The sequence below is a fragment of the Ammospiza nelsoni genome, chromosome 4 (genome assembly GCF_027579445.1).
Source record: "Ammospiza nelsoni isolate bAmmNel1 chromosome 4, bAmmNel1.pri, whole genome shotgun sequence".
NCBI lineage: Eukaryota > Metazoa > Chordata > Aves > Passeriformes > Passerellidae > Ammospiza > Ammospiza nelsoni.
Genome location: NC_080636.1, coordinates 58,038,170 through 58,064,193, shown reverse-complemented (window position 1 = coordinate 58,064,193; position 26,024 = coordinate 58,038,170). Strand labels below are relative to the sequence as shown.

Below are 26,024 nucleotides of genomic sequence, written 5' to 3'. Positions count from 1 at the left end.
CATGTCTTCAGGCCTTTGAATATTTACTGCCACTGAAATGCAAAATGCTGGTGGTGAAAAATGAGCTCTAAATTCAGCGCTTTAAACCAGTAGGAAATTTGTACTCTGAGGTAGTACTGGTCAAGCTGCTTTCTACAAAGCTTTCCAAAAGCCATCAGTTGCCACTCCACACACCTATTACAGATGGCAGCACCGTTTGATTTGCTCTTAGTCTGCATTGCTTTATGCTGTCTTACAGAAGCTGTAGCTGAACAAAAGGCAAAAAGTTTTTTGCCTTGTTCTGGCTACCATAGGACCCATCCAACAGGCTGGGATCACTTCTTTGACAAAAAGACCTGAGGCCCTGAGTTTACAACAGACTGAATTTTTAGGGGTCCTAATGCCATCCCATGCTGGGAAGTCCCACAGGTCCCCTGTGTCCAGCCTGCTCAGTTTTTTGAAAAACAAGGAGCAAAATCCCCATAAAGTCAAGCCAAGTAAGTCCTCAGTTTTCTGCTGACTCTGCAAGCTGAACAGGCTGGGCACATTGGAGGTGCCAGGGAACAGCATCAGAAAGAACAGGATTGCTGTGATTACAGTGATCTGTGTCACTATGGATTTCCAGCCTTAACACACCCAGCTGGATGAATCTTACTGGAGAAAACAGGGATTGAGAGTGACCAGATGGGAAACTGTGACCAGATTGAAGTCTGTGAGGGAAACAGGACTGGAGAAAAGGCCCAGTACAAAGCTTAACTAGAAGAAAGACAAGATTCTCAATAAATCCTATCCAGCATGGATACGATTTCTACTTAATATATCCCAAATATGCCCCAAGGATGGGGTATTGTATATATGTGGGGTTCCTGCCAAATATCCTGGTTATCAACTCCAGAGCATCATGTGTGCAACTTGACTGTACACCAATGTCCTTGCTGTGACAACATCCACCTCTGTGTGATGTTAGACAAATTCCCCCAATTCCCAACAAATACCTCAAATTTATATCCCAGGCCAGGAATGGGACCCACATTTCTATATCCCTGAAAGATCCCCAGGCCCTGGACAAATGACTGTTTGACAGTAAAGTCCTCTTTTTTAGCCCTAACAGAAAGTATTCTCCCATGCCCCCATTACCTTCTCTCCAAACTGGGAAATATTCCCTGCAAGCACTTCTGTCACAAAAATTATTTGTCTATCAGAAAAGTATTTTCTGCTTTTTGCTGAGCAGAAATATTCCAAGCAATATGCTCCAGTCTCCCCAACTAATAGATTTACCTTATCCTGTCTTCTCATCGATTTCATACCACTGATTTCTGAAAGTTTCTTATTGCCAGTATTTCCTTCTTCCAGATGGTCAGTAAATAGAACCAAAAAAATCAACCCCTTGAATTTTCATATTTTCCTCTCCAGCACCTGTTTATCCTGTGCATCAAACACATCTTTGATTACATCCTTAGTGGGACAATAATATTATTGCCTCTTATTAAAATCTGATGACACACACAGCAGAAAAAAGGTGACAGTTACACAGCATAGCTATTAAAGAATAGTGATAAACTCATCTGTGATGATTTCCAAATAGAGAAAACAATTTCTGAAGGTGGAAAACATCTCTGTCCACAGGTTGCTATTAAGAATGCTGTGGCTTGTACCAAGTTACCTTTTTAAATGAGGTAGACTACTGGAACTGAATTGATCTTCACCCATAGGTTTTTTTAAATTGAGCTCCATCTGCAGCAATAAATTTCTCTTGCCTCAAACATTGAAACTTCTTTAATCCTACAGACTAAACAACAGGTGGTAGATTATTTTTCAGAATTAGCAGCCAAATGCTAGAGCAATTCTCACCCCAATTACTTTGGTCTGTGGCTTGAATTTTGTGGCTTAGCCACAAAATACATTTCTTACCAGTAGAAACCAACTTCAGTGGACCTGTGTCCCCATTTCCCCAACCTCTCCAAAGTGAATCCAAAGTGAAGACAATTTCCTAGCCCTCATGCTAAAGGGAAATATACTTTTGGACATGAAAACCCAAAATGTAATAGGGTTCCCATTGCAAAATGTAAGAAAGGAAAACTCAGAATGTCTTTGAAAAACCTATCATTTTCTCCCACTGAGAATAAGGAAAAAAACAAAAAAAAACAACAAACAACCAACCAACAACACCCCCTCCCCAAACTAATACACTTTTCTAAAATGGAGCATATTTAGATGAAAAATCAATAGAGATAGGAGATTATTTTAAGAGAAATGCCTATGAGAAAAGATAAAATACAAAAAAATGTTCACCATGTCAAATTGGTATTAATACTAAAACTGAAAAAACACTAAAACACACTCCAAAACTAAATGCATGGTGTTAGCTCAAGTCAATCATACTTGAATTTGTTCTAAATATGATCAGTAATCAAAATAAAAATCACCAAAGTAATGCATGCTTTTAAAATTAATTTCAGTGTAGAAGACAAACTTTCCAGTCAGCACGCTGGCCTGAAAATGCCTTGAATCTGTCCCTTTTGGGTTTTTTTACATTTTGCAGCTGACTTCCTGCAAACATGTCCAAACTTTGTTTCCATAAGCCAGCATTTTCTGATTAAAAATATTTCAGAAATCCAGACAAGCCCTAATGCTAAGCACTCCTGAAAAATTCCACCACTGAGCGATTTAAACCGTTACCCCTCATTTGGATGGATGTATCTTTTTCCAAGCAGGTTTCCAGGGAATGGCCATTAGGAGTGCTGCCATGGGAACAGGCAAGCAGCAGGCTGTCATTAGGCACTCGGGAGTCCAGAGAGCAGCAAAGCCATGGGCATCTCCCTGCCCTCCTGCCCTGTACCTCTTGTTAGGTGACCTGCTTAAGGCATTTCTTGTTTGTCCCGAGAGAGAGCAGCACGCCCAGGCTCCAATTCACCTCACCTGGCAAATGCTGATCTCATGATGGGGCTATTCAGCTTCTTCCACAACATTTCCAGAGGAAGGGCAGCTGCCTGGTCTGAACAAAATGCCAGAGCTCACAGCAGAGAATGCCGATTCCTCTGTGGACAGAACTACCTACAGAAGGGCAACACGCTATCTTGCGGCCAAGTTGCTCATATGGCTGATTAAGGGGCAAGCGATTGATTGGCAATGGCTCATCTGAGACAAACGTGAAAATAAATGGCAAATTTATTAATAAATAAATGGAAAACCAGAAGATCCAGGATTATTTAAGGCCAAAGATTTTCAGACCATGATACATTTCCATCAGAACCTCCCTTCAATTTCAGTTAAATCCACCATTACCCTATCACTGAAAAAACAGAGAATCACCTGCCTTTTAAAGTTCACTGCCACACTTACAGATTTCTTTCAAGTATATTTAGGCTCAAAAATAATTAAGGCACTACTATATGTTGGGTGTTGTAATTGAAAAATCAAGGACTATACACTTCACTTTAATTAGCAACTGTTAGCACAGCATTTACTCAGGAGTTTATCATGATAGAGCTTGTTTAGCTTGCTGCCAAAGATATGTTGGTTTGAAATAAGGGGAGGATGTGGTGCATTACACAGAGATATATACATGAATGCAGCATGCATAATTTCTGATGGGATTTTAGAGAAGAGCAAGAATAGGGGCGCCACAAATATTTTTGCTCTGCTCAAGCACATGACAAACTCCAAGCCTTATCATAGTTTGCCAAACCCATTAAACCTCTCCTCCCTGTCCAGTCTAATGCTCTGAAGTGCCTGCATTAACAGGCCTGTCTCTAGAACTGGTTTCAGCTCAGACCCACTCAACAGCCCTGCTGCTGCTCTGCCCTCCTGGCTTGCTTTGCTGGAAGACCCCAGAGCACTTTCCCTCCCTGTGTCCCTGCCATATGTACCCTGCTCCTGCACTGTCACACAGTTTGTTCAGCTCCTTTTCACACTTCCCTACCTGTTTAAGGGGCTTACTGAGGTGTTTGGTCACCCCATGCTAATTTTTCAGGTGACTCTATACATTCCACCCTGTGTCCCTCTACAAAGGGATCTATTTTATTCATGACAAAGGCTCTCCAGACACTGATCTAAAGTTTTCATTATACATGCAGCTCCAGAGATGCCTGCTCTGTTTCATTCAATTTCTCCTGCTACCTCAGTTTTTTCAGTCTTTCTTCTTGCAGCATTTTGTGTCCCTGCTTGCTCTTGGCCATAACTACTGCTGCTCAGGGTTAGAGTCATAAGGACTTTCAATGCTTTTGACACTTATTTTAGCAAATCAGCTCAATATTTATCAAAGCTCTGATTTTTCCTATGACTATGAAATTACCTTGGTTCTCCTCTTTTTTGTACCACAGACCCATCTGAAATGGTTTCAGCCAGGATGCAGGAGATTAGGCCTACTCCCTACAGTGTGAAGCAAACTTTGCAAGAAGGGAGATGGAGTGATTTATTCCCCATATCTGTTCTTGTCAAGGCCTTGCCACTGAGACTATGAATGAGCTGCCAATTAGTACTGCATTTTCATAGCTCACTATCAGTAATGTCAACAAGCAGACAGAGCTGTAAATCTCCAGTTAGCTAGATCAGAAAAGGTGTGTAGGGTTGACCTTGGCTGCATTTCAAGTGCCCTCCAGCTGCTCTTACCACTCCCCCTTCTCAGCTAGAAAGGGAAGAGAAAAATATAATGAAAGCTCCTGGGTTAAGATAAGGACAGGGAGAGATCCTTCACCAATTAACAGCATGGATACAACAAACTCAGCTTGGGGGAAAAAAAAAATTGATTACCAATTCAAATCAGAATAGGATAATGAGAAATAAGAACAATTCTAAAAACAGCTTCCCTCTACACCTCCTTTCTTCAAACTCTCAACTATACTCTAAATTTTCTCTACCTCTTCCCTGCTCAGCAGTGCAGGGGCTTGAGGAAACGCTGATTGTGGCCAGTTTGTCACATGTCACCTCTGCTGCTCCTTCCTCCTTTGGGGTAGGACTCCTCACACTGTTCTCCCTGCTCCAGCACAGGGGTTATCCCACAGGACCTCTGACACAAGTCCTCCTCACAGGCTGCACCTCATCAACTGCTCCCCTGTGGGTTCCTTTCCACAGGTGCACTTCTGCTCTGGCACCTGGAGCACCTCCTGCTCCCTTCCCCCTCCACCTGACCTGGTGTGTGCAGAGCTGTTGGTATCAGATCTTCTCTGTTGGTATCAGATCTTCTCAGTTTCCCCTGGCTGCAGGTGCTGCTGTGCAGGGGTTGTTTTTATTCTCCCTTGCTAAATGCATTACCCAGAGGTGTGACCACTGTGCTGGTGGGCTTGGCCTTGGCCAGCTGGCAGGTCCATCCTGGAGTTGGCTGGCATTGGATCTGTCCACTCACTAACAAAACCCTGCCAGGCAAACCCAGTACAACAGGCCCCAGGAATGCTGACCTGGAAGGTCAGGAAGCAGCACAGGTCACACAACACTTAAAGCTCCAGAGTTATTGCCTTTCCTCTCTGTAACAAGTTCTCCTGTAGCATCCTCCCTTAGATGCTGTGTGTGCATTATTTAAAAACCAGCACTGCTAAACCCCACAAGTTTTTCACCACCCATTTCTTCAGAAGCCTGTGCTTTGTCTATGATATTTCTAGACAATAGAAGCAAACCTTTAATTTTAACCTTAGTTGTAGCAAAAGGCTACAATGCGCTAAAAATTGAATACAGAAACAAAAACCCACAAGCACAATATTCAATTTAATTAAATGCCACTTCATTTGTTTTCTTTGAGTCTTGACAGCTCAACACTCAGTTTGGGAGAACTGGTCTTTCATAAACATTTTAAGCAGGTAAACAATCTACTGGCTTTTTCCTTTTTGAAACATTATTTTCTTATAGCCAGCATTTGCAAGAATGCAATTATCAATTTCTAAAATATACCCCCTACATCACATTGCCTTCTTTTTGGAGAAGGCTGCATGATGCTTACTTAAAAAGAAAAATTCCTCCTGTGATGATTTCAATCTCCAGGGAATGCAAAGATGACAGAGTCCAAGAATGCTGAAGTCAAACGTGCAGCAGAAAAGGGTATGGAACATTCAGTACCCAAAATATCATCAGAATCTTCTCTTCATCTCATAACTGGTGATAAAGAAACAGGACTTTCCTGGACTACACATGTACAGCAAGCAGGCAATATAGCCCTATCTGATGGGAGAACAGTAGACTGTCAGGGGCAGGAAAACCCACTCAATACTCAAAGTGAGCTACTCTAGCCTTTCATACGATGGCATGGCTTTTTAGCCAGCACACAACACTACATCAACCATCTGACAGATTTAGGAATATTCATTCCCAAAGGGCTGCAAAATCTGTCACATAGCCCACATGCATATCCATGTCAAAATTTGAAGGTGACATTCTAATAAGCATATTTAGGGCCCAAATACCAGAAACATATTTGGATGTTTCCAATGGCCTCGCAGGAAATAGTCTATTGTGCTACTAACTGTTACTGCCATATGCACACCTTCAGGTGAGGGCTTGTATTGCCATTATGTCATTATATTGCCAATATCTTTATTACCTGCTAGGAGAGAAGCTATTGGACTTATAATTATCCATTACTACTGGTACCTGGATACATTTCCTGAGGGAAGCTTTCCACTAATTCATACTCTTGTCATGCTTGCTGCATCACATCTAATGTCGTTTTTCTAAATTAGATAAATAAAATATTTATATTTGGTGACCTTGAAAAGAAATGTAGACCACTAGCTCAGGATGAATTTCCTGGAATTCAATAAATATTAATAGAATACAACAAGCACCAGAGCAGAAAAAGAACGACTGATATACCTTTAATGAGTGTGGTGGCATTTATTATTTAAATGACCATTAGAAACACTCTTAGCCTTTTGAGGAATTCAAGCAGAAGTAGTAGACAGATGCTCCTGAATGCAGGAGATTAATCATTCTTTCTGTGCAGTGCAGGGACAATTAATTTGTTTTTTTGTGTTGTGCTTTCTTTTTTTTTTCCCCTCACCAGTGAAGAAAAACAAATTAAAATCTGGACCTTTCTACGTGTCTAATGTACATAGTTAGGAGTATTTCTGTGGCCTGACTACAACCAGTTGGGTTATTCCTCATAAGCAAACTGTGTTTCACACTCAAGAGCACAGGCTTGCCGTCATAGAATAAACAACATTTCAACGTGCTTGTGCCAGAAATAGCACAGGAATGGAAACTGCTGGGTTTTAGGAGATCTCACAAGTTGTGTAACAGACAAATAGGAAGGACTGGCCTTAAGAGTGAAATTTTATCATGCTAGGACGTGGGTAACGTAAGTTATCATCACCTGAGTAAAATCAATAGATCTTGGTCATAGACATCAACTAAGACCATGGCAGATGATTATAAAAGTTGAGATGAGAAGGAGTGGGGATATAGAAGTATTTCCCTCTGAGTCTGCAGTGACTGGTCCCAGTATATGCCAAAGAAGCATCACAAACCCAGGGTGGGCCAGTCCCATCCTCTGGTGAGCTGTCCTTGCTCTCCCATAGCCCTGTGCCAGCACCAAGGGGTCAGGCAAATTGCTCACAGCAGCTGTGCCTCACCTTCAAGATCCAGACCCTGCAGAACATCATCCACCATGCAAACACAGGCCAAAGTGTCAAATTCACTTGGGCACAAGCAGACCCTGGGGCCAGACCAAGGCTTTAAGTTCCATTTGCATTTCATTGAACAAGCACAGGAGATTTGTTGCAATGAAGTTCTGATGCTGGTTACAAAGCAGTACTGATTATCTCCAGAAAAAGATGAAAGGAGAAAAAAACACCAAGCTACATGGCTATATAAGGCAAATATGATGGTGAAATTCTATCCAGCGATATAATCAATACTGCTTAGCATTTAAAAAAAAACTAAAAAAAAAAAAACCCAACCCAAACTCCAAAAAAACTTCCAAAATAATAGACTCTTATTTAATACAGAGTTAGGTTTTTCAAATCTAGATGAATGAAAATGGAAATAAAATTTAACATTTGGTTACATAAAGCAACAACATTAAAGACTTAGTACCCCATGTTCTAGTAAATCTTTGTGAAAGATAAAAGAAAGCTACAGCTTTTAGGCATCCTCATATTAAAGATAAATGCAGCAGAAGAGGCACATTTCTTACGTCCTTTGCTACTGCATGTCCTTAGCTTCCCACCTTGATTTGCTGGCTGTTTAACAAGAGGAGCTCCTGCTTTACAGCTGGCTGTAAGGTTTTGAAAGGTTATAAAATTTTGAGTAGCCTGAAGTTGTTTTAGATAAGGCTGAAAAAAAAAAAGGTAAGGTGTTTGATGGGACGGTTACTCCATCCTTCCCTTCCCCTGCAGAGCTTTGCTGATAAGTACGTATCTCTCAAAAGGCTTCAGACAGAAGGCCCCTTTGCCTCCAAACCAAACCTGAGTCCAGGAATACTCACTTTCACGTTTTGTCATGTTGGCAAATGGTATCCCTAATATGGGAGCTGGAACACAGATATTCTAATGTCTCTTGGATGGTTTTTTTGTGATAAAGGTAAGTTAGTAAGAGTTTTCTAACATGCTTCAGAGTTTAAAGCCAGAGCCTTATGTGGGGCTAAGCAAAGCAGTTCTGATTTCTGGCAAACTGTTTCAAGGTAAACAAACAAGTGAAGGGTGGCCTTGTTGCAGAGGAATAGAAACTAGAAAGAGGATGGCATCTGACTTTTAAAATTGCTTTTGTAAAGGTCAGGTTCACACTGATTAAGTATCAGGTCGCTGCACAATTGTCTAGATCAATTCAGATGTTTACTGCAAGTTGGATAATGATCATCTACTTGAATATGATGGAAAAACTTGCGATGTGCTGATGTGGCTCTGAAAAAGAGGATTGGAGCTGAGATGTTCCTTTCTCTTCTGTCTGCATCCAACACTCTCCACAACAGTTCAAGTGAATTTTATGTTAAAGGTACAGCCTTTAGACTCACAAGACTGAATTTGCAGTTCATTATCCAAGCACAGAGTACGGGTAGGAGCTGGACAGCTTGTTGGCCATGACTTAACATATTCCCTGATACTGCAGCACAGCCACGTCTACTAACTGATAAAATATATGTTCCTCCTGCTTTTTAAATTTCTTGCTGCCAAACACAACACCAGAATCCAGCAGTTTTATCACCATTCCCTCCTGTGCAACACTACATTTAAGCACCTGCTTACCATTAAACAGGTGCTGACAGTCTATTGATTTCAGCACTTCCCACATCCACATTGATCACAAGCAAGAACAATTTAGACTTTGGGGCATTTTGCACAAGTCGGTAGATTGTGCACTGGACAATGGACAAATCCTCTACAGCACAGCAGCATTCCAAAGGGTTTGCTGTTAGCCTCTAAAGTCATTTAAGCATAGGCAGTGACAGGGCAGAGAGATGACAGTGCTGGCATGGGCTCAAGGCCTGGTCCACCATTCACCTCCTCTGGATCTTGGACAAACAATTTGGGATAATGGTCCTGCTTTGCTTCCCAAAGATGGTGCAAGAGGCAAGATAAAGGGGTGACTAAAGGTCTTGCAGCAGCCTACAAAGAGGTGTTAGGTCACCTCTGCACCTGCACTGGAGAGCTATCCTGGGGAATATGAGAATGTGAAAGCAAGGCATAGCAAACTGCTATTTTCCAATCCTAATTTTTTCATAGGATTGAATCACCTTGATATTTTCCATCACAAAAGGAAGTCTTGCCAAATGCAAACCTACATCCTCATATTAATGAGAGTAAAATTAATTATTTCTGCTTCAAACAGGAGGGTAGTTTAGAAATGTCTACACAGATTGGAAGGAGAAAAATCAAGTTAAGCATTCTCTTAACTATGAAGTTGTTTTGACAACTTCTACACAAGTGTGAAGTACTTCCAGCCAATCATGCCTTTCAGGAATATCATTTGTCTATAATGCAAACTGGTATTTGCATGACTTACAACAAAAACTGTAAGGTTTTCTGTGCTGTTTAGGTGGCCTGGAAAGGCCCAGAGATGGCCTTGAAGAGCCCAGCGCTTCAAAGGACGAGGAGAGACTTCTGATCTTGTCTCGGTCTTGGTGTTTATTAATTGTTTATCTAAAAGATTTTCTTTCAGCCCGACAGAGGTCTGCACAGCAAGTCAGCCATGGGCACACTGCGAGCCCCCGGGGCGGTCACTTATCTTTATACCCTAAGTTACGTGTACAATATTTATCATTTCTCCCCAATACCTTCTACCCTTATTAACCGGTGCACTTTTAGTAATAACCAATCCCAAAGTGCCACCACCACCACAGAAGATGGAGGCCAAGAAGAAGAAGAAGAAGGACAGGACACGCCCCAATTCCTCCATCTTACTTCTTTAGACCCCCCTGTACCAAAATCCTAAACCCTGTGTTTTACACTTTAACTAACTTATCCCTTCACCATTCACCCAGTGAATTCCTCCCAGTCCTCATACAAACGTCGTCTCCTGTGTCGGATCAAAGTCCAGCCACCAGACACTTCTGGCAACATTCCAGGACTCCCGAGCCCCCCAAGGGTGGTCTCGGCCTCTCTGCACCTCCATCCTGAGGTGCTGAGATCCCACAAAAAACAATGAAGATACCCATATATCTTTGGAGGAGCAATGGGCCTCTGTTTCTGTTGTCTTTAAGTGCAGATGGGAAGGAACACAAACACCTCTGGATTTGATTTGATGGAGTTCACACTCCAGGTCTGTAGCAGGCTTTATTGCCAGGCTCACGTTTTAACTAGCTAAAAGACATTCAAACCCCCTATGGCTCTTGCTGGCAGTTCAGACGCAGCTAGATGAATCAGAGATGGAAGCTGTTCCACATGTTGCACCATGTCCATTCAACACTGGGAATCAATGGCCCTAAATTACTCTGTGATCAAGTTTGTACTTCATTGTTACAGAGTCAGAACATATGATTCAGTCTCTGTATCAACAAGTTCAGCTAGGTGAACGTGTACCTGCATCTGAGAATTTTCTCTCTAGCATCTCTTACAAATAAGCACAGGTCAGCACCAGCTTCCACTGAAGGTCTGAACAATCAGTTTTACTCAGAATGCACTGCTCTTGTTACTAAAAAGTGATTTTCACCATGACACTGGAACCCATGAGGGGTGACCACCATGTCCACAGAGCCTACACAGTGTGCATTCTGTTACCTGTCACTGGATAGATGGAGAACCTCACAGTTCTGTCCCTAAAGCCGTCAACTCAGATGCATAAGAGATAAAACCTCTCACAGTTCCTCTTTCAAGTAATGATTTGTGCAGTGCCCATGTACACCAGAGTGTCAGTCCTTAACAAAGAGAAAAACTTCAAAAAACCCAAATAACACAGAACCCAAAGTGTAATTTTCACACTCCCCACCCCCTACTGTAAGGCAGACTTAAAAAAAATGTTAAGAACATGATTATAAGAATGAAAATAGTTTAAATAGAATTTAAATTGGTTTTGGTATTCTGAAAATAGCATGGAATTTTATACAGATTTTAAATTCTCTAATCATTTCTCTATTCCAGAAGAAAACTAATCCCTGTGACTTTCCACTGGATAAGGCACTGAATTACAAGCAAGCATGTGATGCTGCAGAGCAAGCAATTAAAAGCCTTTCTCAAATAAAAAAAGACATCCTTGATTGAAACATCTGTGATTTGCTTTCTGCAGGTGATACTAAAAGCTGTTTCCTGATGAACATAGCTTCTGGCACAATTATTTACTTTGAAGAGGCTGCACGTCTGAACAAGTTTTCAAAAGGGATTGGGCAAAACAGGCATTTAAACTTTTGACTTACTCTTAAAAGATTATTTTTGTCTAAACTGAATTGAAATGCAATTGAAAAAGAAAATAAAACATCACTCAAGTTAGAATTACACTTCTTTCTTAAAGAGGTCATACTGCAGAAAAAAATTTCCTTTGTAAAATGGGAGCAGAATACATACACCATGCCTCTTGTCTCAATAACTAATTAAGCATGTGTTTAAGTGCTTTGTTTAAAAACATATCTGCTTAGTAAAGGCAGAAGTGTCTTATTGAATTCAAGAGTGTAATGCTAAGAATACACTTCAGTGCTTTGAAGAACTGCTTTTGATTTGATGGAGAAGAGTTTCAGAGGGAAAAGAAATAGAGGGTCTCCCTGAGTTCTTAAACCAAACTGGATATGTGATTTCTGATTTACTGGGAAAGACTTCATCTGCAGCACTTAATTTCTTTCAAAGGAGCCCTGTAATTACCTCTTGGATCTTGCCAGTGTAAACACCACAGAACCCAGGAAGCTGCTTTGCAAATGAGGGTTAATGCAGCATGTGATACATCAGATAGGACTGGACAGCATTAAACAAAGGTTAATCCTCCGCAGAAAGAGATACTAAATGGCTTCTCTTATTGAACACTAACAGCAGAAGGGGAGAGAAGAAAAAAGCATTGCCTCTCAGATACTTAATTATCTGCAATGTATATGCAAATATCCAGAATTTGATGAGGTCTTTACTTTTCACCTTTAAGCACCACATTAGTAATTCATGAAGCCGCTACTAATGTTGTTGAGTGCAAGCAGCAGTGAAAATTAAGCACTAATGACTTCAGAGGTAGGGTGCCCATAAAATGAGTAGATACCTCTGAGGTCATCTGTACTATCTGAACATAAGTGATGGAAAAATGTACATTAGCTCAGCATTTCATCAGCTGCAGGTTTCTGAAAATCATCACTAATGCCAAGGGTAGTTACATGGACAGCAGGGGAGTTGCTACAAACCAAAGTTCACACCACCATTACTAAAATGATCACCACACATTTCCTGGCCTTAAATCCCACCAGCTTACAAGACAGCAGTTCAACAAGGCAGAAAAGCAAAATAACACACAGCTAGGCCTTGTGACAGGGAGGTAACCCAACGAGTTAAAGACCTGTGACCACTTTGTCTCCTTTCCTGAGGACATGAAGTTTCAAGCAAGTTGCAGAATTATGTTTACAAAAGTCACTGGAATTTCAGGGCCACCTGTAAGGCTCTAGCTCCCCAAAGAGTTAACCTGTGGCAAACCACACAGTAGCAAGTCTGCCAGCAACGACTTTGTTAAATTGCTGCAAGAAATCCACTGGACTTTCAAAATATCCAGGCAAGTGTATGGTGGAATACAGCTATTACAGTAAGTCTGGTACTGAGAACTAGCAATACAGTTTATGCAATATTAAATAGCAAGTATTGAATTTCCAACATACAATCACAAGGTTATTTTGACATGAATGCTATGTTAGTAAATTAAGATACCTGCTCTTGGCCTAACAGCACTCAGGCCTCCTATGAAGATGTTTCTGTAGAACTCATTTTGCATCTTCCTCTGCTTTCAGTATTTCAACCCAAAAAGAACAGTGAAATTTTTTTAAAAATAATTCCAAGAAAAAGAAGAAATCAATGGACCCAGTGTTTCCATGCTCCTGAATTATTTAATTACTGACATGATTCCAATATTCATCCACATCATAAAGTGCACTGCTCTGGAAGACCACAGCCACACAGAGCTGTAGTAATTTACACACCTGGAGGATCTGCTGTAGACCATGAATAGAGAGGGGAAATTTGATTTTTAATGTGATACCTCCATGGCATCCTGGGCTTGTAAATTAGAGGTGTTTCTGTCTGCTTTCATTTTTGATAATAATCACAAAGGCTGGTGAAATATATGTATTTATAATCAACAAACTTGAATGTTAGCACGGATGGGTGGTAAAGGCCTCCACAATGATGTGCTTTAAAAATAGTGAAATCAGTTCTTTAAAAATAAAAAGGACAATAGGGGAAAAAAATTACTTTTTCCAGAGTTACAGTACAGCTTTTTAAGTAGGTTCACGGTATAAAAGAGATTAAATGGAACAAAAATCCAAATACAAATACTGTACAATCAGTCAAACAGCATATATTTTATTACAGATAAAAGAGACGGGTAGTTGAACCCTTTGCAGCACACAGAGATTAATCATTCATTATGGGTCTGTCAGAAAATGAGAAGGACAGGATAAAAGACTGCTGCCATTAGCGGCACTCCCTGAATTTAACAAGGTAAAACTCCTGTTCAGCTGGAACAATGAAATTATTGAAGTCTGAGAAGCAGAGGACTGAGAAAGCATCAATGATTTATAACTGACTGAGGACTCCGCCTCGGCACGTCTGCGAATCCCGCTATGGATCCGCCTGCCTCAGGCAGGAGAGGTGGCAGGAACACGTCCCTGCTGTCTCTCCACAGACCAGGCAGGAAACCAAAGGTGCATGTCAGTCTCAGGCAGGAACATGGAGCCCTTTCATGCATGACCCCCCTTTAAACACAGTGCCACAGCGAGTCTGCTGGGCAGTTGTGGAGCCATGCCCTGCTTTGCTTGTGTGCTCTCTGCATGACCTACTCCAGGGCTCTCCACTGCTGCAGTGCCTGGATCTTGTCTGTTGACTACTGGGTCCAAATTCCATTCTTTTTCTATTCTATCCTTTCTTCCAAGTTCTATTCTTCCCAGAGATCACACAAAATCTAAAGATGGGGCTTGGAAAAAGCTGATACTGTCTATCACCTATGCCATGGCTTCACTTGAGCCCCACAGGGCCCCTACAACAACACTTATGATTGTGGACTCTAGAATATGTTCAAGAAATGGTTTAAGATAAGCATGGCACCTTAGGGCCAGGATTAGCTGGGCTTGCAGACTAAGAGGCAAAGTTAGGACAGGGAGTTCATGTTGGAGCTGCAAATTTGCATGCTGCAAGGTCAGCCCTTTCACCTGAACCTGTGGGACAGCATTATAGCTGGCAAAACTGGAATCAAGACACAATCTGGCATGTACAGTGATACACCTGGAATAGAAATGCTAGAAAGACATTTAGATAAGAATTCTGAGGAGGCTGCAAATCCACAGACTAAATGTGTATAACCCAGGCCTTAGTTATAGGGACTTAGGTAGATGGTATCATAATTGCTAAACCCAGGACTTTATTTTTGAGGCAGGTGGCTCTGCCCAGCTGTCAGCCTCATGTTGTCTCTCCATTCCCATCCAGTCTTAGCAAGCACAGGAAGAAGCCTGCTCAGTGCTCTAGCTGGGTGTATAGTGCCTTGCTCCTGCCTTTGCAGGATTTGTGGGTTTGTGACTATCTGAAGTAGAAATACTGCTTCCCAGCAGGAGAATGCCACTTACTGCTGGGAATCTTATGCAAAAGAAAAATAAATATATATTAACATATGTAAAACTGAAAGAAAAACACTCTGAGAAAAGCATGTAGGCTGCTGGGGGGAAACTCCTGACAAAATTGTTATACAGCAGTTAGTGAATTACTTTTTTCAGAGAGGCAGTAGCTGAATTATCAATATCCAGCAAATGACTGTCTCGATTACAGTAAATCCTAAAGGCAATACAGCCTCTTCAATGGAAAAACCACTGCACTGCTATTTGCAGAATCAAATATCTTACTTCATGTCAAGCCTTTGATTTCTGCATGCTTGTTTTGGACTTTGAAGGTTGAATTATGCATTAAAACCTGAGCCCCACAAAGGTTCTTCTTCCTTGGAAAGTGAAGAGTTTTAGCTATGATGGTAAAGGGGAAATAATGTCAAAATTGGTATGGAAAAACCTGCCAGCTATAACTTGCAGTTCTAGGCTGATATTGAGAACCCATCAAGGTTGTGATTCAGCTTCAGTTTTACCCCAGAAGAATAAAGCAGTGTTAACTGGGAGAAATAAAAACAGCCAAACACTCCACACCAAACCCAAGAAACAAAACACATCTTTACTATGGCCTTACTCGTCTAAGAAGCTTCAGTTAATTTGTCTCAACCTTTACAATTAATCTTTTAAAATGTATAGCATTCTATTCTTCTAATCTGCCTGTTATGTCCTAGTAAAACTAATTTTAAAACTGGAGATCTCAAAGCTGTGCCTGGCTCCTCATGCTCATTTTAAGGACACAAGGTCAAGCTTAGCAATGTCAGCAGAAGCCTTCATAGGTCCCCTGTTATTTACAGTTTTTTGGGTTTTTTTTGGTTGCCCCTCCAATTTTCTATGATACTAGATTGCCTAATAAATACCACCCCCAAAATGCTTCCTTTGAGCTAAACATAGCCTCCTGAGACTGCTTTTTGTGCAGTGAATCTGAGGGACTCACCTTTAGATAGCATCATATTAACTCACGCCTCAAAACAGCTGCGTGAAAGGAAACACGGGACAAACTGGAATTCAGAGACCTCAGGAGATAAAAAGGGCAAAGGAATCTGGCTCTTTGTGGAGAAGCACTAAATGAGATGCCACCTGTCAGAACAAAATCAAGGTTTCATTTATTCATCAAACCTCCATGCATAAAGTGAGGTTTATTGACATTCAAGGAATGAAACACATTTTCCCTGAGGATTACCTTGTGCAGACACCTGTCATTATTTAATAATATGTGACTTGCATTTCAGTATTCAAATATATGAACAGTCAGGATTTTCTTGAGGTGCAGCACAACCCAGAATTCACCAATATTCTCAGGCTTCCATGTGCAAAGTGGGCTCTGGCATTAGGAAGGGATAAGCCAGTGGACACCTCACACTCCTCATTCTGCTTTGGCTAGAATATACTTTGAAATCTTGTCATGTTTTAAGAATGGAAAACTGGGGAGGAAAAAGCAACAGCTTGTATCTTAATACAGATGATAATCAAATTACCCAGTGCTAAATGGCTAAAAGTCAGGCATCTAGGTTAAGTTGGTTATTTTAAAGAAATCAAGCCCTTCTCATAGGTAACTCACTCATACCAGAGGGAGCTTAAACCATTACTTAGACGCTTGTCCCACAGATGGGCAAACTAATCCTTCTCCAGATTCCTGCTTTGCACAGCCTGGTCTTTCTTTTTCTGCCATGCTAGGAACCACAAGCAGTAGAAATTGCTGTCTTCTAGTTGCAATCAGTGCATCACAGCTCCTAAACCAAAACCTGACTGAATTTCAAGAGGGGAAGCTTCCTCACTCTGCTTTACAAAAGGAGATGCTGGTTGCTTTCAAAAGCAGAATTATGAAGAATTTTGAATGCTGATAGTATCAGCATTGTAGTTTCAAAATAGTCACTGTGACTATTTTGAAAGACACACACACGAAGGCTGCACATGCCATAACTCCATGACTACTAATCAAAGCATCCTAAAGAGAGAATTTATAGTGTTTGTCACCAAAGTGAGAGACAGAAGCACGTTAGCCTGTTGCACCAGCATCCTGCAGGTCTGAGCACAGCAACAAACCCCAGTTACAGGGACCACAGGAAGCACCTTTGCAACTGGTCTTTTGTGCCTAATCCTTTTCCACAGCATTAGAGTGAAAGCAGTTAAAAATATACTCAGAACTGGTAATAGAGAGCTTGTGAATGAGTGTGAATGAACCCCTCACAGACCTAAACCACAAAACTGATAGTAAAACCAAATTATTTTTTGCTTGGACCAACAATCTCACTCACACCCTAGGTTTCCTTCCTATCCCATCAATTTTGTTACACCCAGTGCTGCAGAATATTTGAAGCTAGCTGTTCGTTCCCCTCCAAAATCCAAATCACCCTTCATCATGACTTCAGTAGATTCAGCAACACATGGATGCCTCCACAGTGATCCAGCTTTCCTGCACAAAGGCAGTAAGACTCGTGCTAATAGAAAATCTACAACACAGAACTCCCTGTTAAAAGAGCTGGCAGATGGCAATTCAGAGGAGGAATTCCTGGAGAAAGAGAAACAATGAGAAGTAAATCACAAAAAGGTTGGCACAAGAGCTCAATTCATGACCTTTATAAAGCCCTCAGTACACACAAAGCCTAGCTATACTTTTTGGCTCAGGCTGAACAGGATTTCTGTACAGCTTTCAACACTGCAGGTGCAGATGAGTAAACAGCAAGCCAGGAGCAGCAGCAGCACTCATGGAATAACCAGAGCCTGGTTAAGGCCTCTGGCTAATCCTTCAGTTTAAACCTCATTTGATGTTTATGCTCCTGGTATATGGGGCTGGAATTCAAACACTAGGTGTTCCCCAGAGATGGAAGACAGACTGCATGCTGACCCAATTCCTCCCTGCTAGCTGCAGCAGCTGACAAGCTTGGATTGCTGCCTGGCGCCTTTGTGCCACAGGGCTGGGTGCTGGTGCCACCAGCCAGGAGACGCCCTCAAAGGCCAGCTCAGACATTGTCCTTGGGCACGGCTCTTTTCCCTTCAAGTGCCCTTGGTCCTCCTTCACCGCAAAAATATTTTCTAAGGGACAGATGGGTTCATCCTAGCTCCCTTACACTCACCATGAAATGGGCATAAGGGAAACATTTCTCCCCTCCATCCCTCAGACAGGAGATGAATGGTCACAACCAGCTCTATTCCTGCTTTGGCTGCATGCATGGAGAATTTCAGTGCCACAACAAAGTTCAAGGCACACGAGAGGGATCTTAAAACCCTTTCTCACTGTGCCCAACAGAAATGGCCCTCAAAACTCTGAGAGCCAAACCAGCTAGGAATTACATTCATTTGCCCTTGGAATTGTTCACATGGCTTTCACTGACCTGAAAAAACAAACCCAATCTTTTTCCACCCAAACAGTAGACCTCCAATTACTCAAATACTTCATGAGAGATCCAAAATACCAATTAAATTTGGAAATGTTCCCCCGGGCTTTGAAGACTTGGGCACCCAAGGCCCAAGCACACAGACTTCAGTGCCTTTGGCTGCCTTTCCAGGTTTTCCAGGCAGCAAGGCTGTGCTCTGGGAGCACTGATCCCAAAGGCCAGCCAGCTGGCCTTGGCAACAAGTGGGCACTCGTGCAAGCAATGCCAACACAAGAGGAAGAGGATGCCAGACAGCTGCCTTTGCAGTACAGCACAGAGAACATAGCTGTATCCTAAATTCATCTTTCCAATCTATCTGGGTAGATTCACCCAACTGGTACACATCAGCAAAGCATCTTTGCCCCTATAACATATACTCTTTGCTCTCAAAAACATACCAAGCTTCACACAACCAACGCTGTGACTAGAGGTCATCTGTGACCAGGAAAGAAACAGGATTCCCCACAGACTGAGTCACTCTGCATGCAAAATAGCAGCTGTCACTGAGCTGTTGGCTTTGAAAGCACACAACTAAGCACAGGACAGCCCACCGAGCCCCACAGCCCTCATTACGCCATTAACAAGGGGCTGCTCATCCACCTCCCCTTGCTTTAACCAGCAGGTCTGTTATCAACACCACTGGCAGCACCATGACCTCTTACATATAAACATTTCATCTTGCAGTCACCATGTGCTGCTTTCTTTGGGCAAATTTTAGGAGATTTTTCTGAAATATAGGCACTCATTTGAGCCATGCCATGAAACACAACTCCATATTCATTGCCACTTTTCTTACACCTCTGACCATGCACACACATGCCAAGGCAAGTTTGGTAATCCACTGGAAAAGCAGAATTTAGGAGCAGCAGCAAACTGGTGATGGCTTGTTTTTTTTTTGTCTTTTTTTTTTTTTTAATGGCTGTATTGGTTTGGTTGATTTTTTGATTTTTTTTTTAATCTGGGCTCTTGGGGAACACTTGTCAAAAAGTACCTCATTCCAATTCACTAAGGAGGCAACAGCACCTAAAAGAAAAATGTGTTCCTCCATCCAGTTGAGAATTCAATGTCAAGAGGACAATCTGTCAAAGACTCAAACTAGAACTTCATTTATTCAGAAATATTCCAGCAGAACAGCAAAACATCACAAGAACCATAGCCAGCCTAAAGGGCCTCTATGTGTCACCTAAATCCAGAGCATTCTGGCTGGACTACATCTCCCACAATCTCTGTGGAGGACATTTCCTGTGGTGGAAAAGAAGATTTTTTTGGCTTGTCATCTGAATAATCTCTGCCCCCTAAAGCACTGCAAATGTCCTCCTAGTAGCAGAACTGCATCCAGTTATCATCTGTGCTGTACTTTAAAGTTGGAGCCCTATTTTCACATATTGAAAAAACCCTAAAAATGAAAGAAAGCTCTTGGACACAATATTTTAATCCAAAACAAAGTTTAGGCAGGTTGTTTCTCCTCTATCTATTGCAGCAAACACCAGATGAGATCTGATGTATCCCTTATAGGCAGCTTTATGAAACCTTGAAATGCTACATACAGCAAAGTCTGCCGCTGAGATTGTGATCAAAAAACCTCACACAGGACAAATGTCAGAGCGAGAAGAGAGCTAGGAAATGTTAATAGCATGCCTTTAATGGCATGCTGGCTCCTCATCACAAGGCAAATGGTTTGCTGGAGCTACAGCTTTACTACAGTACCAGTTTGCTGAAATGAATGTAGCAGCATTGTTAGCGCTGAGCTTCCACCATGTCCTTAAGTGTGCGCGAGTTTCTTTTAACAGATCAGCTCAGTTCACGTTTGTTACACAGACAATAGCAGCACTTTGGAAGAGGTGCTTCAAATCTCCAGAGATGTGTTCAATGTGACAGTAACTCACAGGTTGTTCAAAGCTCACTTTCAACAGAAAAGAGTCACTCCCACTAATGCAGCCTCTGCATCCCCTACCCCACTTTTCAGTTTTTTAATAGTTGTCCCATTCATAAACTGGTAGTGGAAGTAACAGCAAAAAGTTTACAGCCACTCCTAAAAATATACAGAGGAAGTCTAAAACCTTCTCCAAGTCAATCCATTTAAGCTGCAAACACACCTGGAGAGCAGGATTTTCTGTGGGCAGGGAGCAAGAAAATGGCATCATCTGCTAAAGTACAACAGCCCACAGACCGAGGCAGACAGAGGGAGCTGTTGCTATTCAAATGGGAGATGCTCCCAGGCAGACACTCATGATTATACACAATCAAGCAGTTTGAAAGATGACTGACACTGAAGACCTCATTTACTAAGGGCAAAGCAAAAATGCATCTGTAATTCCCCCCCATTTCCTTCTATAGTTTTCATCTCCTCTTGCAAAAAAGCACCACCAACAACACAGAAATGTTGTTGCAACAATGCAGAAATGTGCAACATTAAAAATAAGATTTTCAAGCCTGCCTCAATTACAGTCCATTACCGAAACCAAGCAGAAAGCATTTATCACCCACATGGTTTATCCCAGTGCAAGGGGAGCACTTCTCATGGAGCAATACAGGGAGTGGCAGACTGAAAGGACCAGGGAGCACTTCCTGTGCTGCCCCAGGACACCACAGACCCAGGTTTAAATTGAATTCGCCCCCTGAAATAGCCTCTTGCCTCCTAGCACTGCTGGTAGCAGTTCTAGATGGGATCCAGCTCCAGTTCTCCAGGCTCAGGCGATTTTCTCAGTGGCCTATCTAAAGGCTGGTACCTAAATTGCTGATGAACAAATTGTTCTCAAAGTCTAGGAGCAAGAAACAATGAGGATGTGTTCTGGATCAGATTGAAGTCCAGTTGGCTGCTGCTTTCTAGCACTTATTTTGAGCAAGGGTTATACACATTTTTACCCTTTGACAGGCTTTCACTACTGTCATCACTCCAGTCCTCCTGGGGAAGGGATTCACCACAGAATGGAGGAGAACACCAGCACCTCAGAGATGCAGCCAGAAGGATGCTATTGAAGCCCCTAAAGCCCCAAACTGCTCAGTGTTCAGCCAGCAATAGGCTGGGTGGCACAACTGTTTTCTTTGCACTTGGCTTTTGCTTTCTAGCAGCTTCATTCAATGCAATAACAGATTTCCCCACGAAGTGCAGCAATGTCCTTGGCCCCAAAAAGTGTGACAAGACTAGCAACAATTAATTTAAAATAGGTATCTGAAAAGCTTTTATTGGCAGGCTCTGTAGCAAATAGACTGCAATCCTGTTAAAGCAGGGAATTCGAGTCTGAACAGGAAATTTTAGAAACACAGAGAACATGCCAAAGCATTATCTGCTATATTGCTTTTGCTCATATTGGCAAGAGTGTTGTACTGTACGAAATGATCTTTAGTTCAATATTTACAGCAAAGGAAAAAAAAAGGCCTTGCAAAAATTAATGGGTGAAACACCCAATAAAACACAAAAGCACAGGAAACCAGCCTGACTTTCTGATCCCTTGCCAACACCCCATCCTTTCTAGACTGCACACTGCTACAAAGAGCAAAGAAACAGAGGACAATAAGAGGTCAGAGGTGGCTCCCGATGTTTGGAAGACATCCTTTGGAAGAATACCAGAGAGATTATTTATTCGTTTTTGCCATGTCTCAGCTTTAACAGATGGAATCCTAGTAATTAGACAGAATTCTTCTGCATGCTCCTGTGGAATTTAATGAGTGGTATCTACTTGCTTCTTGCTCAAGTCCTTCAGGTGGGATTCCCTGGAGTACTCAGTCTACCTCACCTTGTTACAGCCAGGGGCAAGAGACCTCCTGACCTCTGCAAGAACAGAGTGCAGCAACATCCTTGCTGCTCCTTCTCCTACCTTTGAATTTGTCTCCCTCCTGCCACGGACAGTCTAATTGATGTCAGTCAAATTTAAACCCCATCTCATGCAAGTACACTGAAGAGACATATATAAATATTCTTCTGAGCAAAACCTGAAGGCAGCCACTGCACAGAGGGGGTTCAATTTCAGAAGAGAGTCCAAAACTTTACTTTCTACCCTGTTTAATACTTTGATTTATATCCTCATTAGCCTGGGGAATAGCTCCTCTTAAAACTATTAAAGATAATTTTTGCAATAATATCAAAGGATATGAGTAGGCGTAATGATGGTACTAATGATAAAAATTAATAACATTCATTATTTTTAATCATATGTACAGTTGAAATGAATAATCAGGAAAATAAACAAGACATTTTATGTGAACCAAAAATGAAGGGATGTGAAAACACTATAAATTACACCCAGTTGTCCACTCAAAGTTTAATATTGCACTTTTTTTGCAGAAAGTATTCTGCAGGCAGGCCAGACAGCCAGGAAGCAGTGAGCAGCATAATGTAAAACCCATGCCTGTTCACCTCTTCCAAACCTGCAGCTTTGGATGCCTCTCTCACTCCAGGATAATGCGGGCATCTGGCACCTCGCTGTATATAGGAGACATAACTGGATTGGGATGCAATTAATGCTAAACAGCATCAGAAACAACATTTCTTCCTTAGTCTCTACAGCTGTTCCTTTACCATCTCACTGTCCATGTCTGTCCAGATCTTTGACACAACACTGTTTCTCACTCACAGGATGGACAGTGCAGCCAGTGTCTCTACAGACTTTTGCAACAGCACATCCTGGGATCAAGCACAAGGAACCCATGAAATTTCACACAGCATCTCTAAGCAATGCAGGAAATTCATCTGACTTAAAGCAAGAGCCCTTCTGCCAGACTTTCATGTACAGCAGTTGATTCTTCCAACCATGTTCCCTTTCAGTTATGAAACAGCTTCAAAATCCTAACTTGTTTTGGATTTCAAGACTGCAAGACTAATGCTCAGCAAATAAGACAATGTACTTCTCACCCCTGTTTCAAAACTCTGAAAACACAGCTTACACTAAGCACCACCTTCATAAACACATAATTAAATGCATCTTTTGGTCTTCCTTCTTGGAGGGGAGACTTTTATTCAGGTTTTAAGAACAAAGTAGCAGGTGGGAAGTCAAGCTAGAAATAGATCTCTTAACCAATGAGGTTATTATTATTTACAAAAACAGAACTGCAATCTTGGTGCTCATTACACACCACCTTAAAGGCTTTGCAAGAGCCTTGATATTAAATCCTCCAGTGAAAGTTATAACTGCCATTTGTAAAATGAAGGGATTTTCTCTTCAGAACCAAACCTAAGCTTTGCTGCTCTCAAAAGCCCTCTGTTTCTATCACCTAAAACACAAGTTCTGTTTTAATTCTGAAATAAATTTCACAGTTTTTAGTCTGCAGACAGGTTGCACCTTTCAAATTTTGACTACCCCAAAGCTTCAATAGCTCTGATATTCCTCAGCCTCCGTAAAGGCCCAGGGAAACATAGATCACACAGGACTTTTTTGAGAAATGTACTTTTACCTACTCCTCACATAAAGTTCCATAGGAGAGAGAAAAATACGACACAGAAGTGAGCACTGCATGATCATAAAAGCCCTTTTCCCCAGCTGATGAACTGGAGTTCCACACACTAAAATTCCAGTTGCTGGTTGTACCATGCAACTCTTTCCCAACTTGGTCAAGGCTACCAAAAATCCCAGCTGCTCTCATAAGAAGACATTCCATACTAGAAACTGCAGGAATTGCCAAAAGGAAAATTTGCTTCCTGGGCCACCAGAAAGGACAAACTAAGGCTAATTTACATTATCTTGTCAGTTTAACACACTCAAGGCCAGAGGAACAGTTTCATTAAAGCAAATTGCCCGCAAGTTGACAAGGCAAAGCCCTGTGACAGCAGCAGCCAGGTTATCACACATCAGTAAAAGCTTTTCATCACCAAGAAAGAAAAAATCCAGAGCAAAAAACCCAAAAAAGTGCCTCTTACCTCCTGCAGTATTTCACTTCTGCATTCTACCAGGAAGACGATCATTCCATCCTCATACCCTTGTTGGTCCAGCACACAGAGTGATACAGGACAGGGGCCATGAAGCCAGCCTCAAAGATGAAGCCCAGCTCCCCCAGCAGCCAAGCAGAAGAAGCAATAACAGGTAATGCTCCTCAGCTGGAGCTTAAATAGCAGTAGGCAGGCCCAGCTGAGGACAATTAGGGGCTCTAAGGGCTTGCAAGAGGCCTGCAGGGCTGCTGCCCTTTGCTGCCTGAGAGCAGGTGGTCCCCTGGGAGAAAAATAAAGTGAAATTAGAGCATATTTGGACAAAAGTTCCTGACTTTTTGGAGTATCTATCTTCCCATATACTCCTTGAATAGTTCTGGGGGAGACAGCCATCTCCCAAGATATCTTTGCTTCCCAAAACACCACAGTCAGTGAAGAGGTATTCCAAAGCAAAGAGAATTAGTCACTGCCCCAAATCAGGAAGGACAGATGAAAACTGAACCCAGACAGCTCCAGGGAAAGGAAGGCTTTGTCCAGCCTAGGTTTTATCAGCTGTAGTGCCAGGCTGGGTGATATTCTGGTCTTTGCTCACCTCTGTATTTTTCCTTTACCATTGGCAGGGGCTAGAGGCTTGGTTTCTATGCATAGGACTCCCCTTTTCTCCTGGCACTTGTTCCAGCTAAGCAGTGCAGGAGGCTTTGTGCCTGTCCTTCAGCACACTGACAGAAGCAGATAACAATGTGTGTGTCCTCCATATGTCCACCCCCTGTACAAAAACCTGACTGTAGAAAAAGAGACGCTAACATGATGTTAGACAGTTCCCTGGGCTTCTCTTTGTTTTGCTCTTCCTCCTTGCTCAATATTTTTCACTTTTGAGTGCCTTATGCACATAGGTGTGTTCTTTCCAGTGAAATTGCAGTTCCCAACGTGTCTGTGTGCTCTCACTGCAGCTCTGACACTTTCAGTGCCTGATTCAAGGCTTCTGACAGTACATTTGCCCCTGAGGGAACCTTCTGGCCTGCCCTAGATGTGGGAACAGATTATTATGGTTGGGTTTACTCTGATTTTTACTCTCAGAAATATCAGTTCCCAGATATGAAGGCATTGAGTGGCACCCACTGAGGTGAGCAGCTCTTGGAATGGGGGAGGTGACATCCTGGCTGGAACCAGACTAGCTGGTCCAGCCCAGGGCACTGCCACCTGTTCTAAATCCAATTTCCAGACATGGGCTCAGACAGGGGGAGCTGTTTCAGGGCTGCAAAACCCCAGCTCATCTCACTCCAGGAAAGGAGGGAAAATCATGGGCTTTGGGCTTCTTCCTTCTGAAAAGAAGATGTGTTCTTGGACCTCAAGACAAAGAGTCATCAAACCCAGAGAATTAGTTCTATTTCCTGTATTTGGAAATGGAGACTAACTTTTGGGTTTTCCAGACTTGAGAGCAGGCTGATGAGGCTGTTTTGTGGGCTCTAAAACAGAAAAAAAAAGGGCTTGTGTGTTTGGGGCTGGGAAAAGGGTTCCTGGTGTTGGGATGGGGTTTGGAGCAGAGACCAAGTCCTGTGTGTTTGGGCTCAGCAACTGAGATTGACTCATCTGCTTCTGAGCAGGGGGGCAGGAGTGGGAGGTGTTG

At 42.1% G+C, this 26,024-nt stretch overlaps 1 long non-coding RNA gene across 1 annotated transcript in view; it reads right to left on the bottom strand.

Annotated features, from left to right (window-relative positions):
* LOC132072903 (uncharacterized) overlaps positions 1 to 24,474 on the bottom strand; it is a 135,302-nt gene extending 110,828 nt beyond the window's left edge. The window contains exon 1 of the long non-coding RNA XR_009418429.1: positions 24,392 to 24,474. This is a non-coding gene — a long non-coding RNA (uncharacterized LOC132072903). The remainder of the gene's footprint in view (positions 1 to 24,391) is intronic.
* Between the last annotated feature and the right edge of the window lie 1,550 nt (positions 24,475 to 26,024).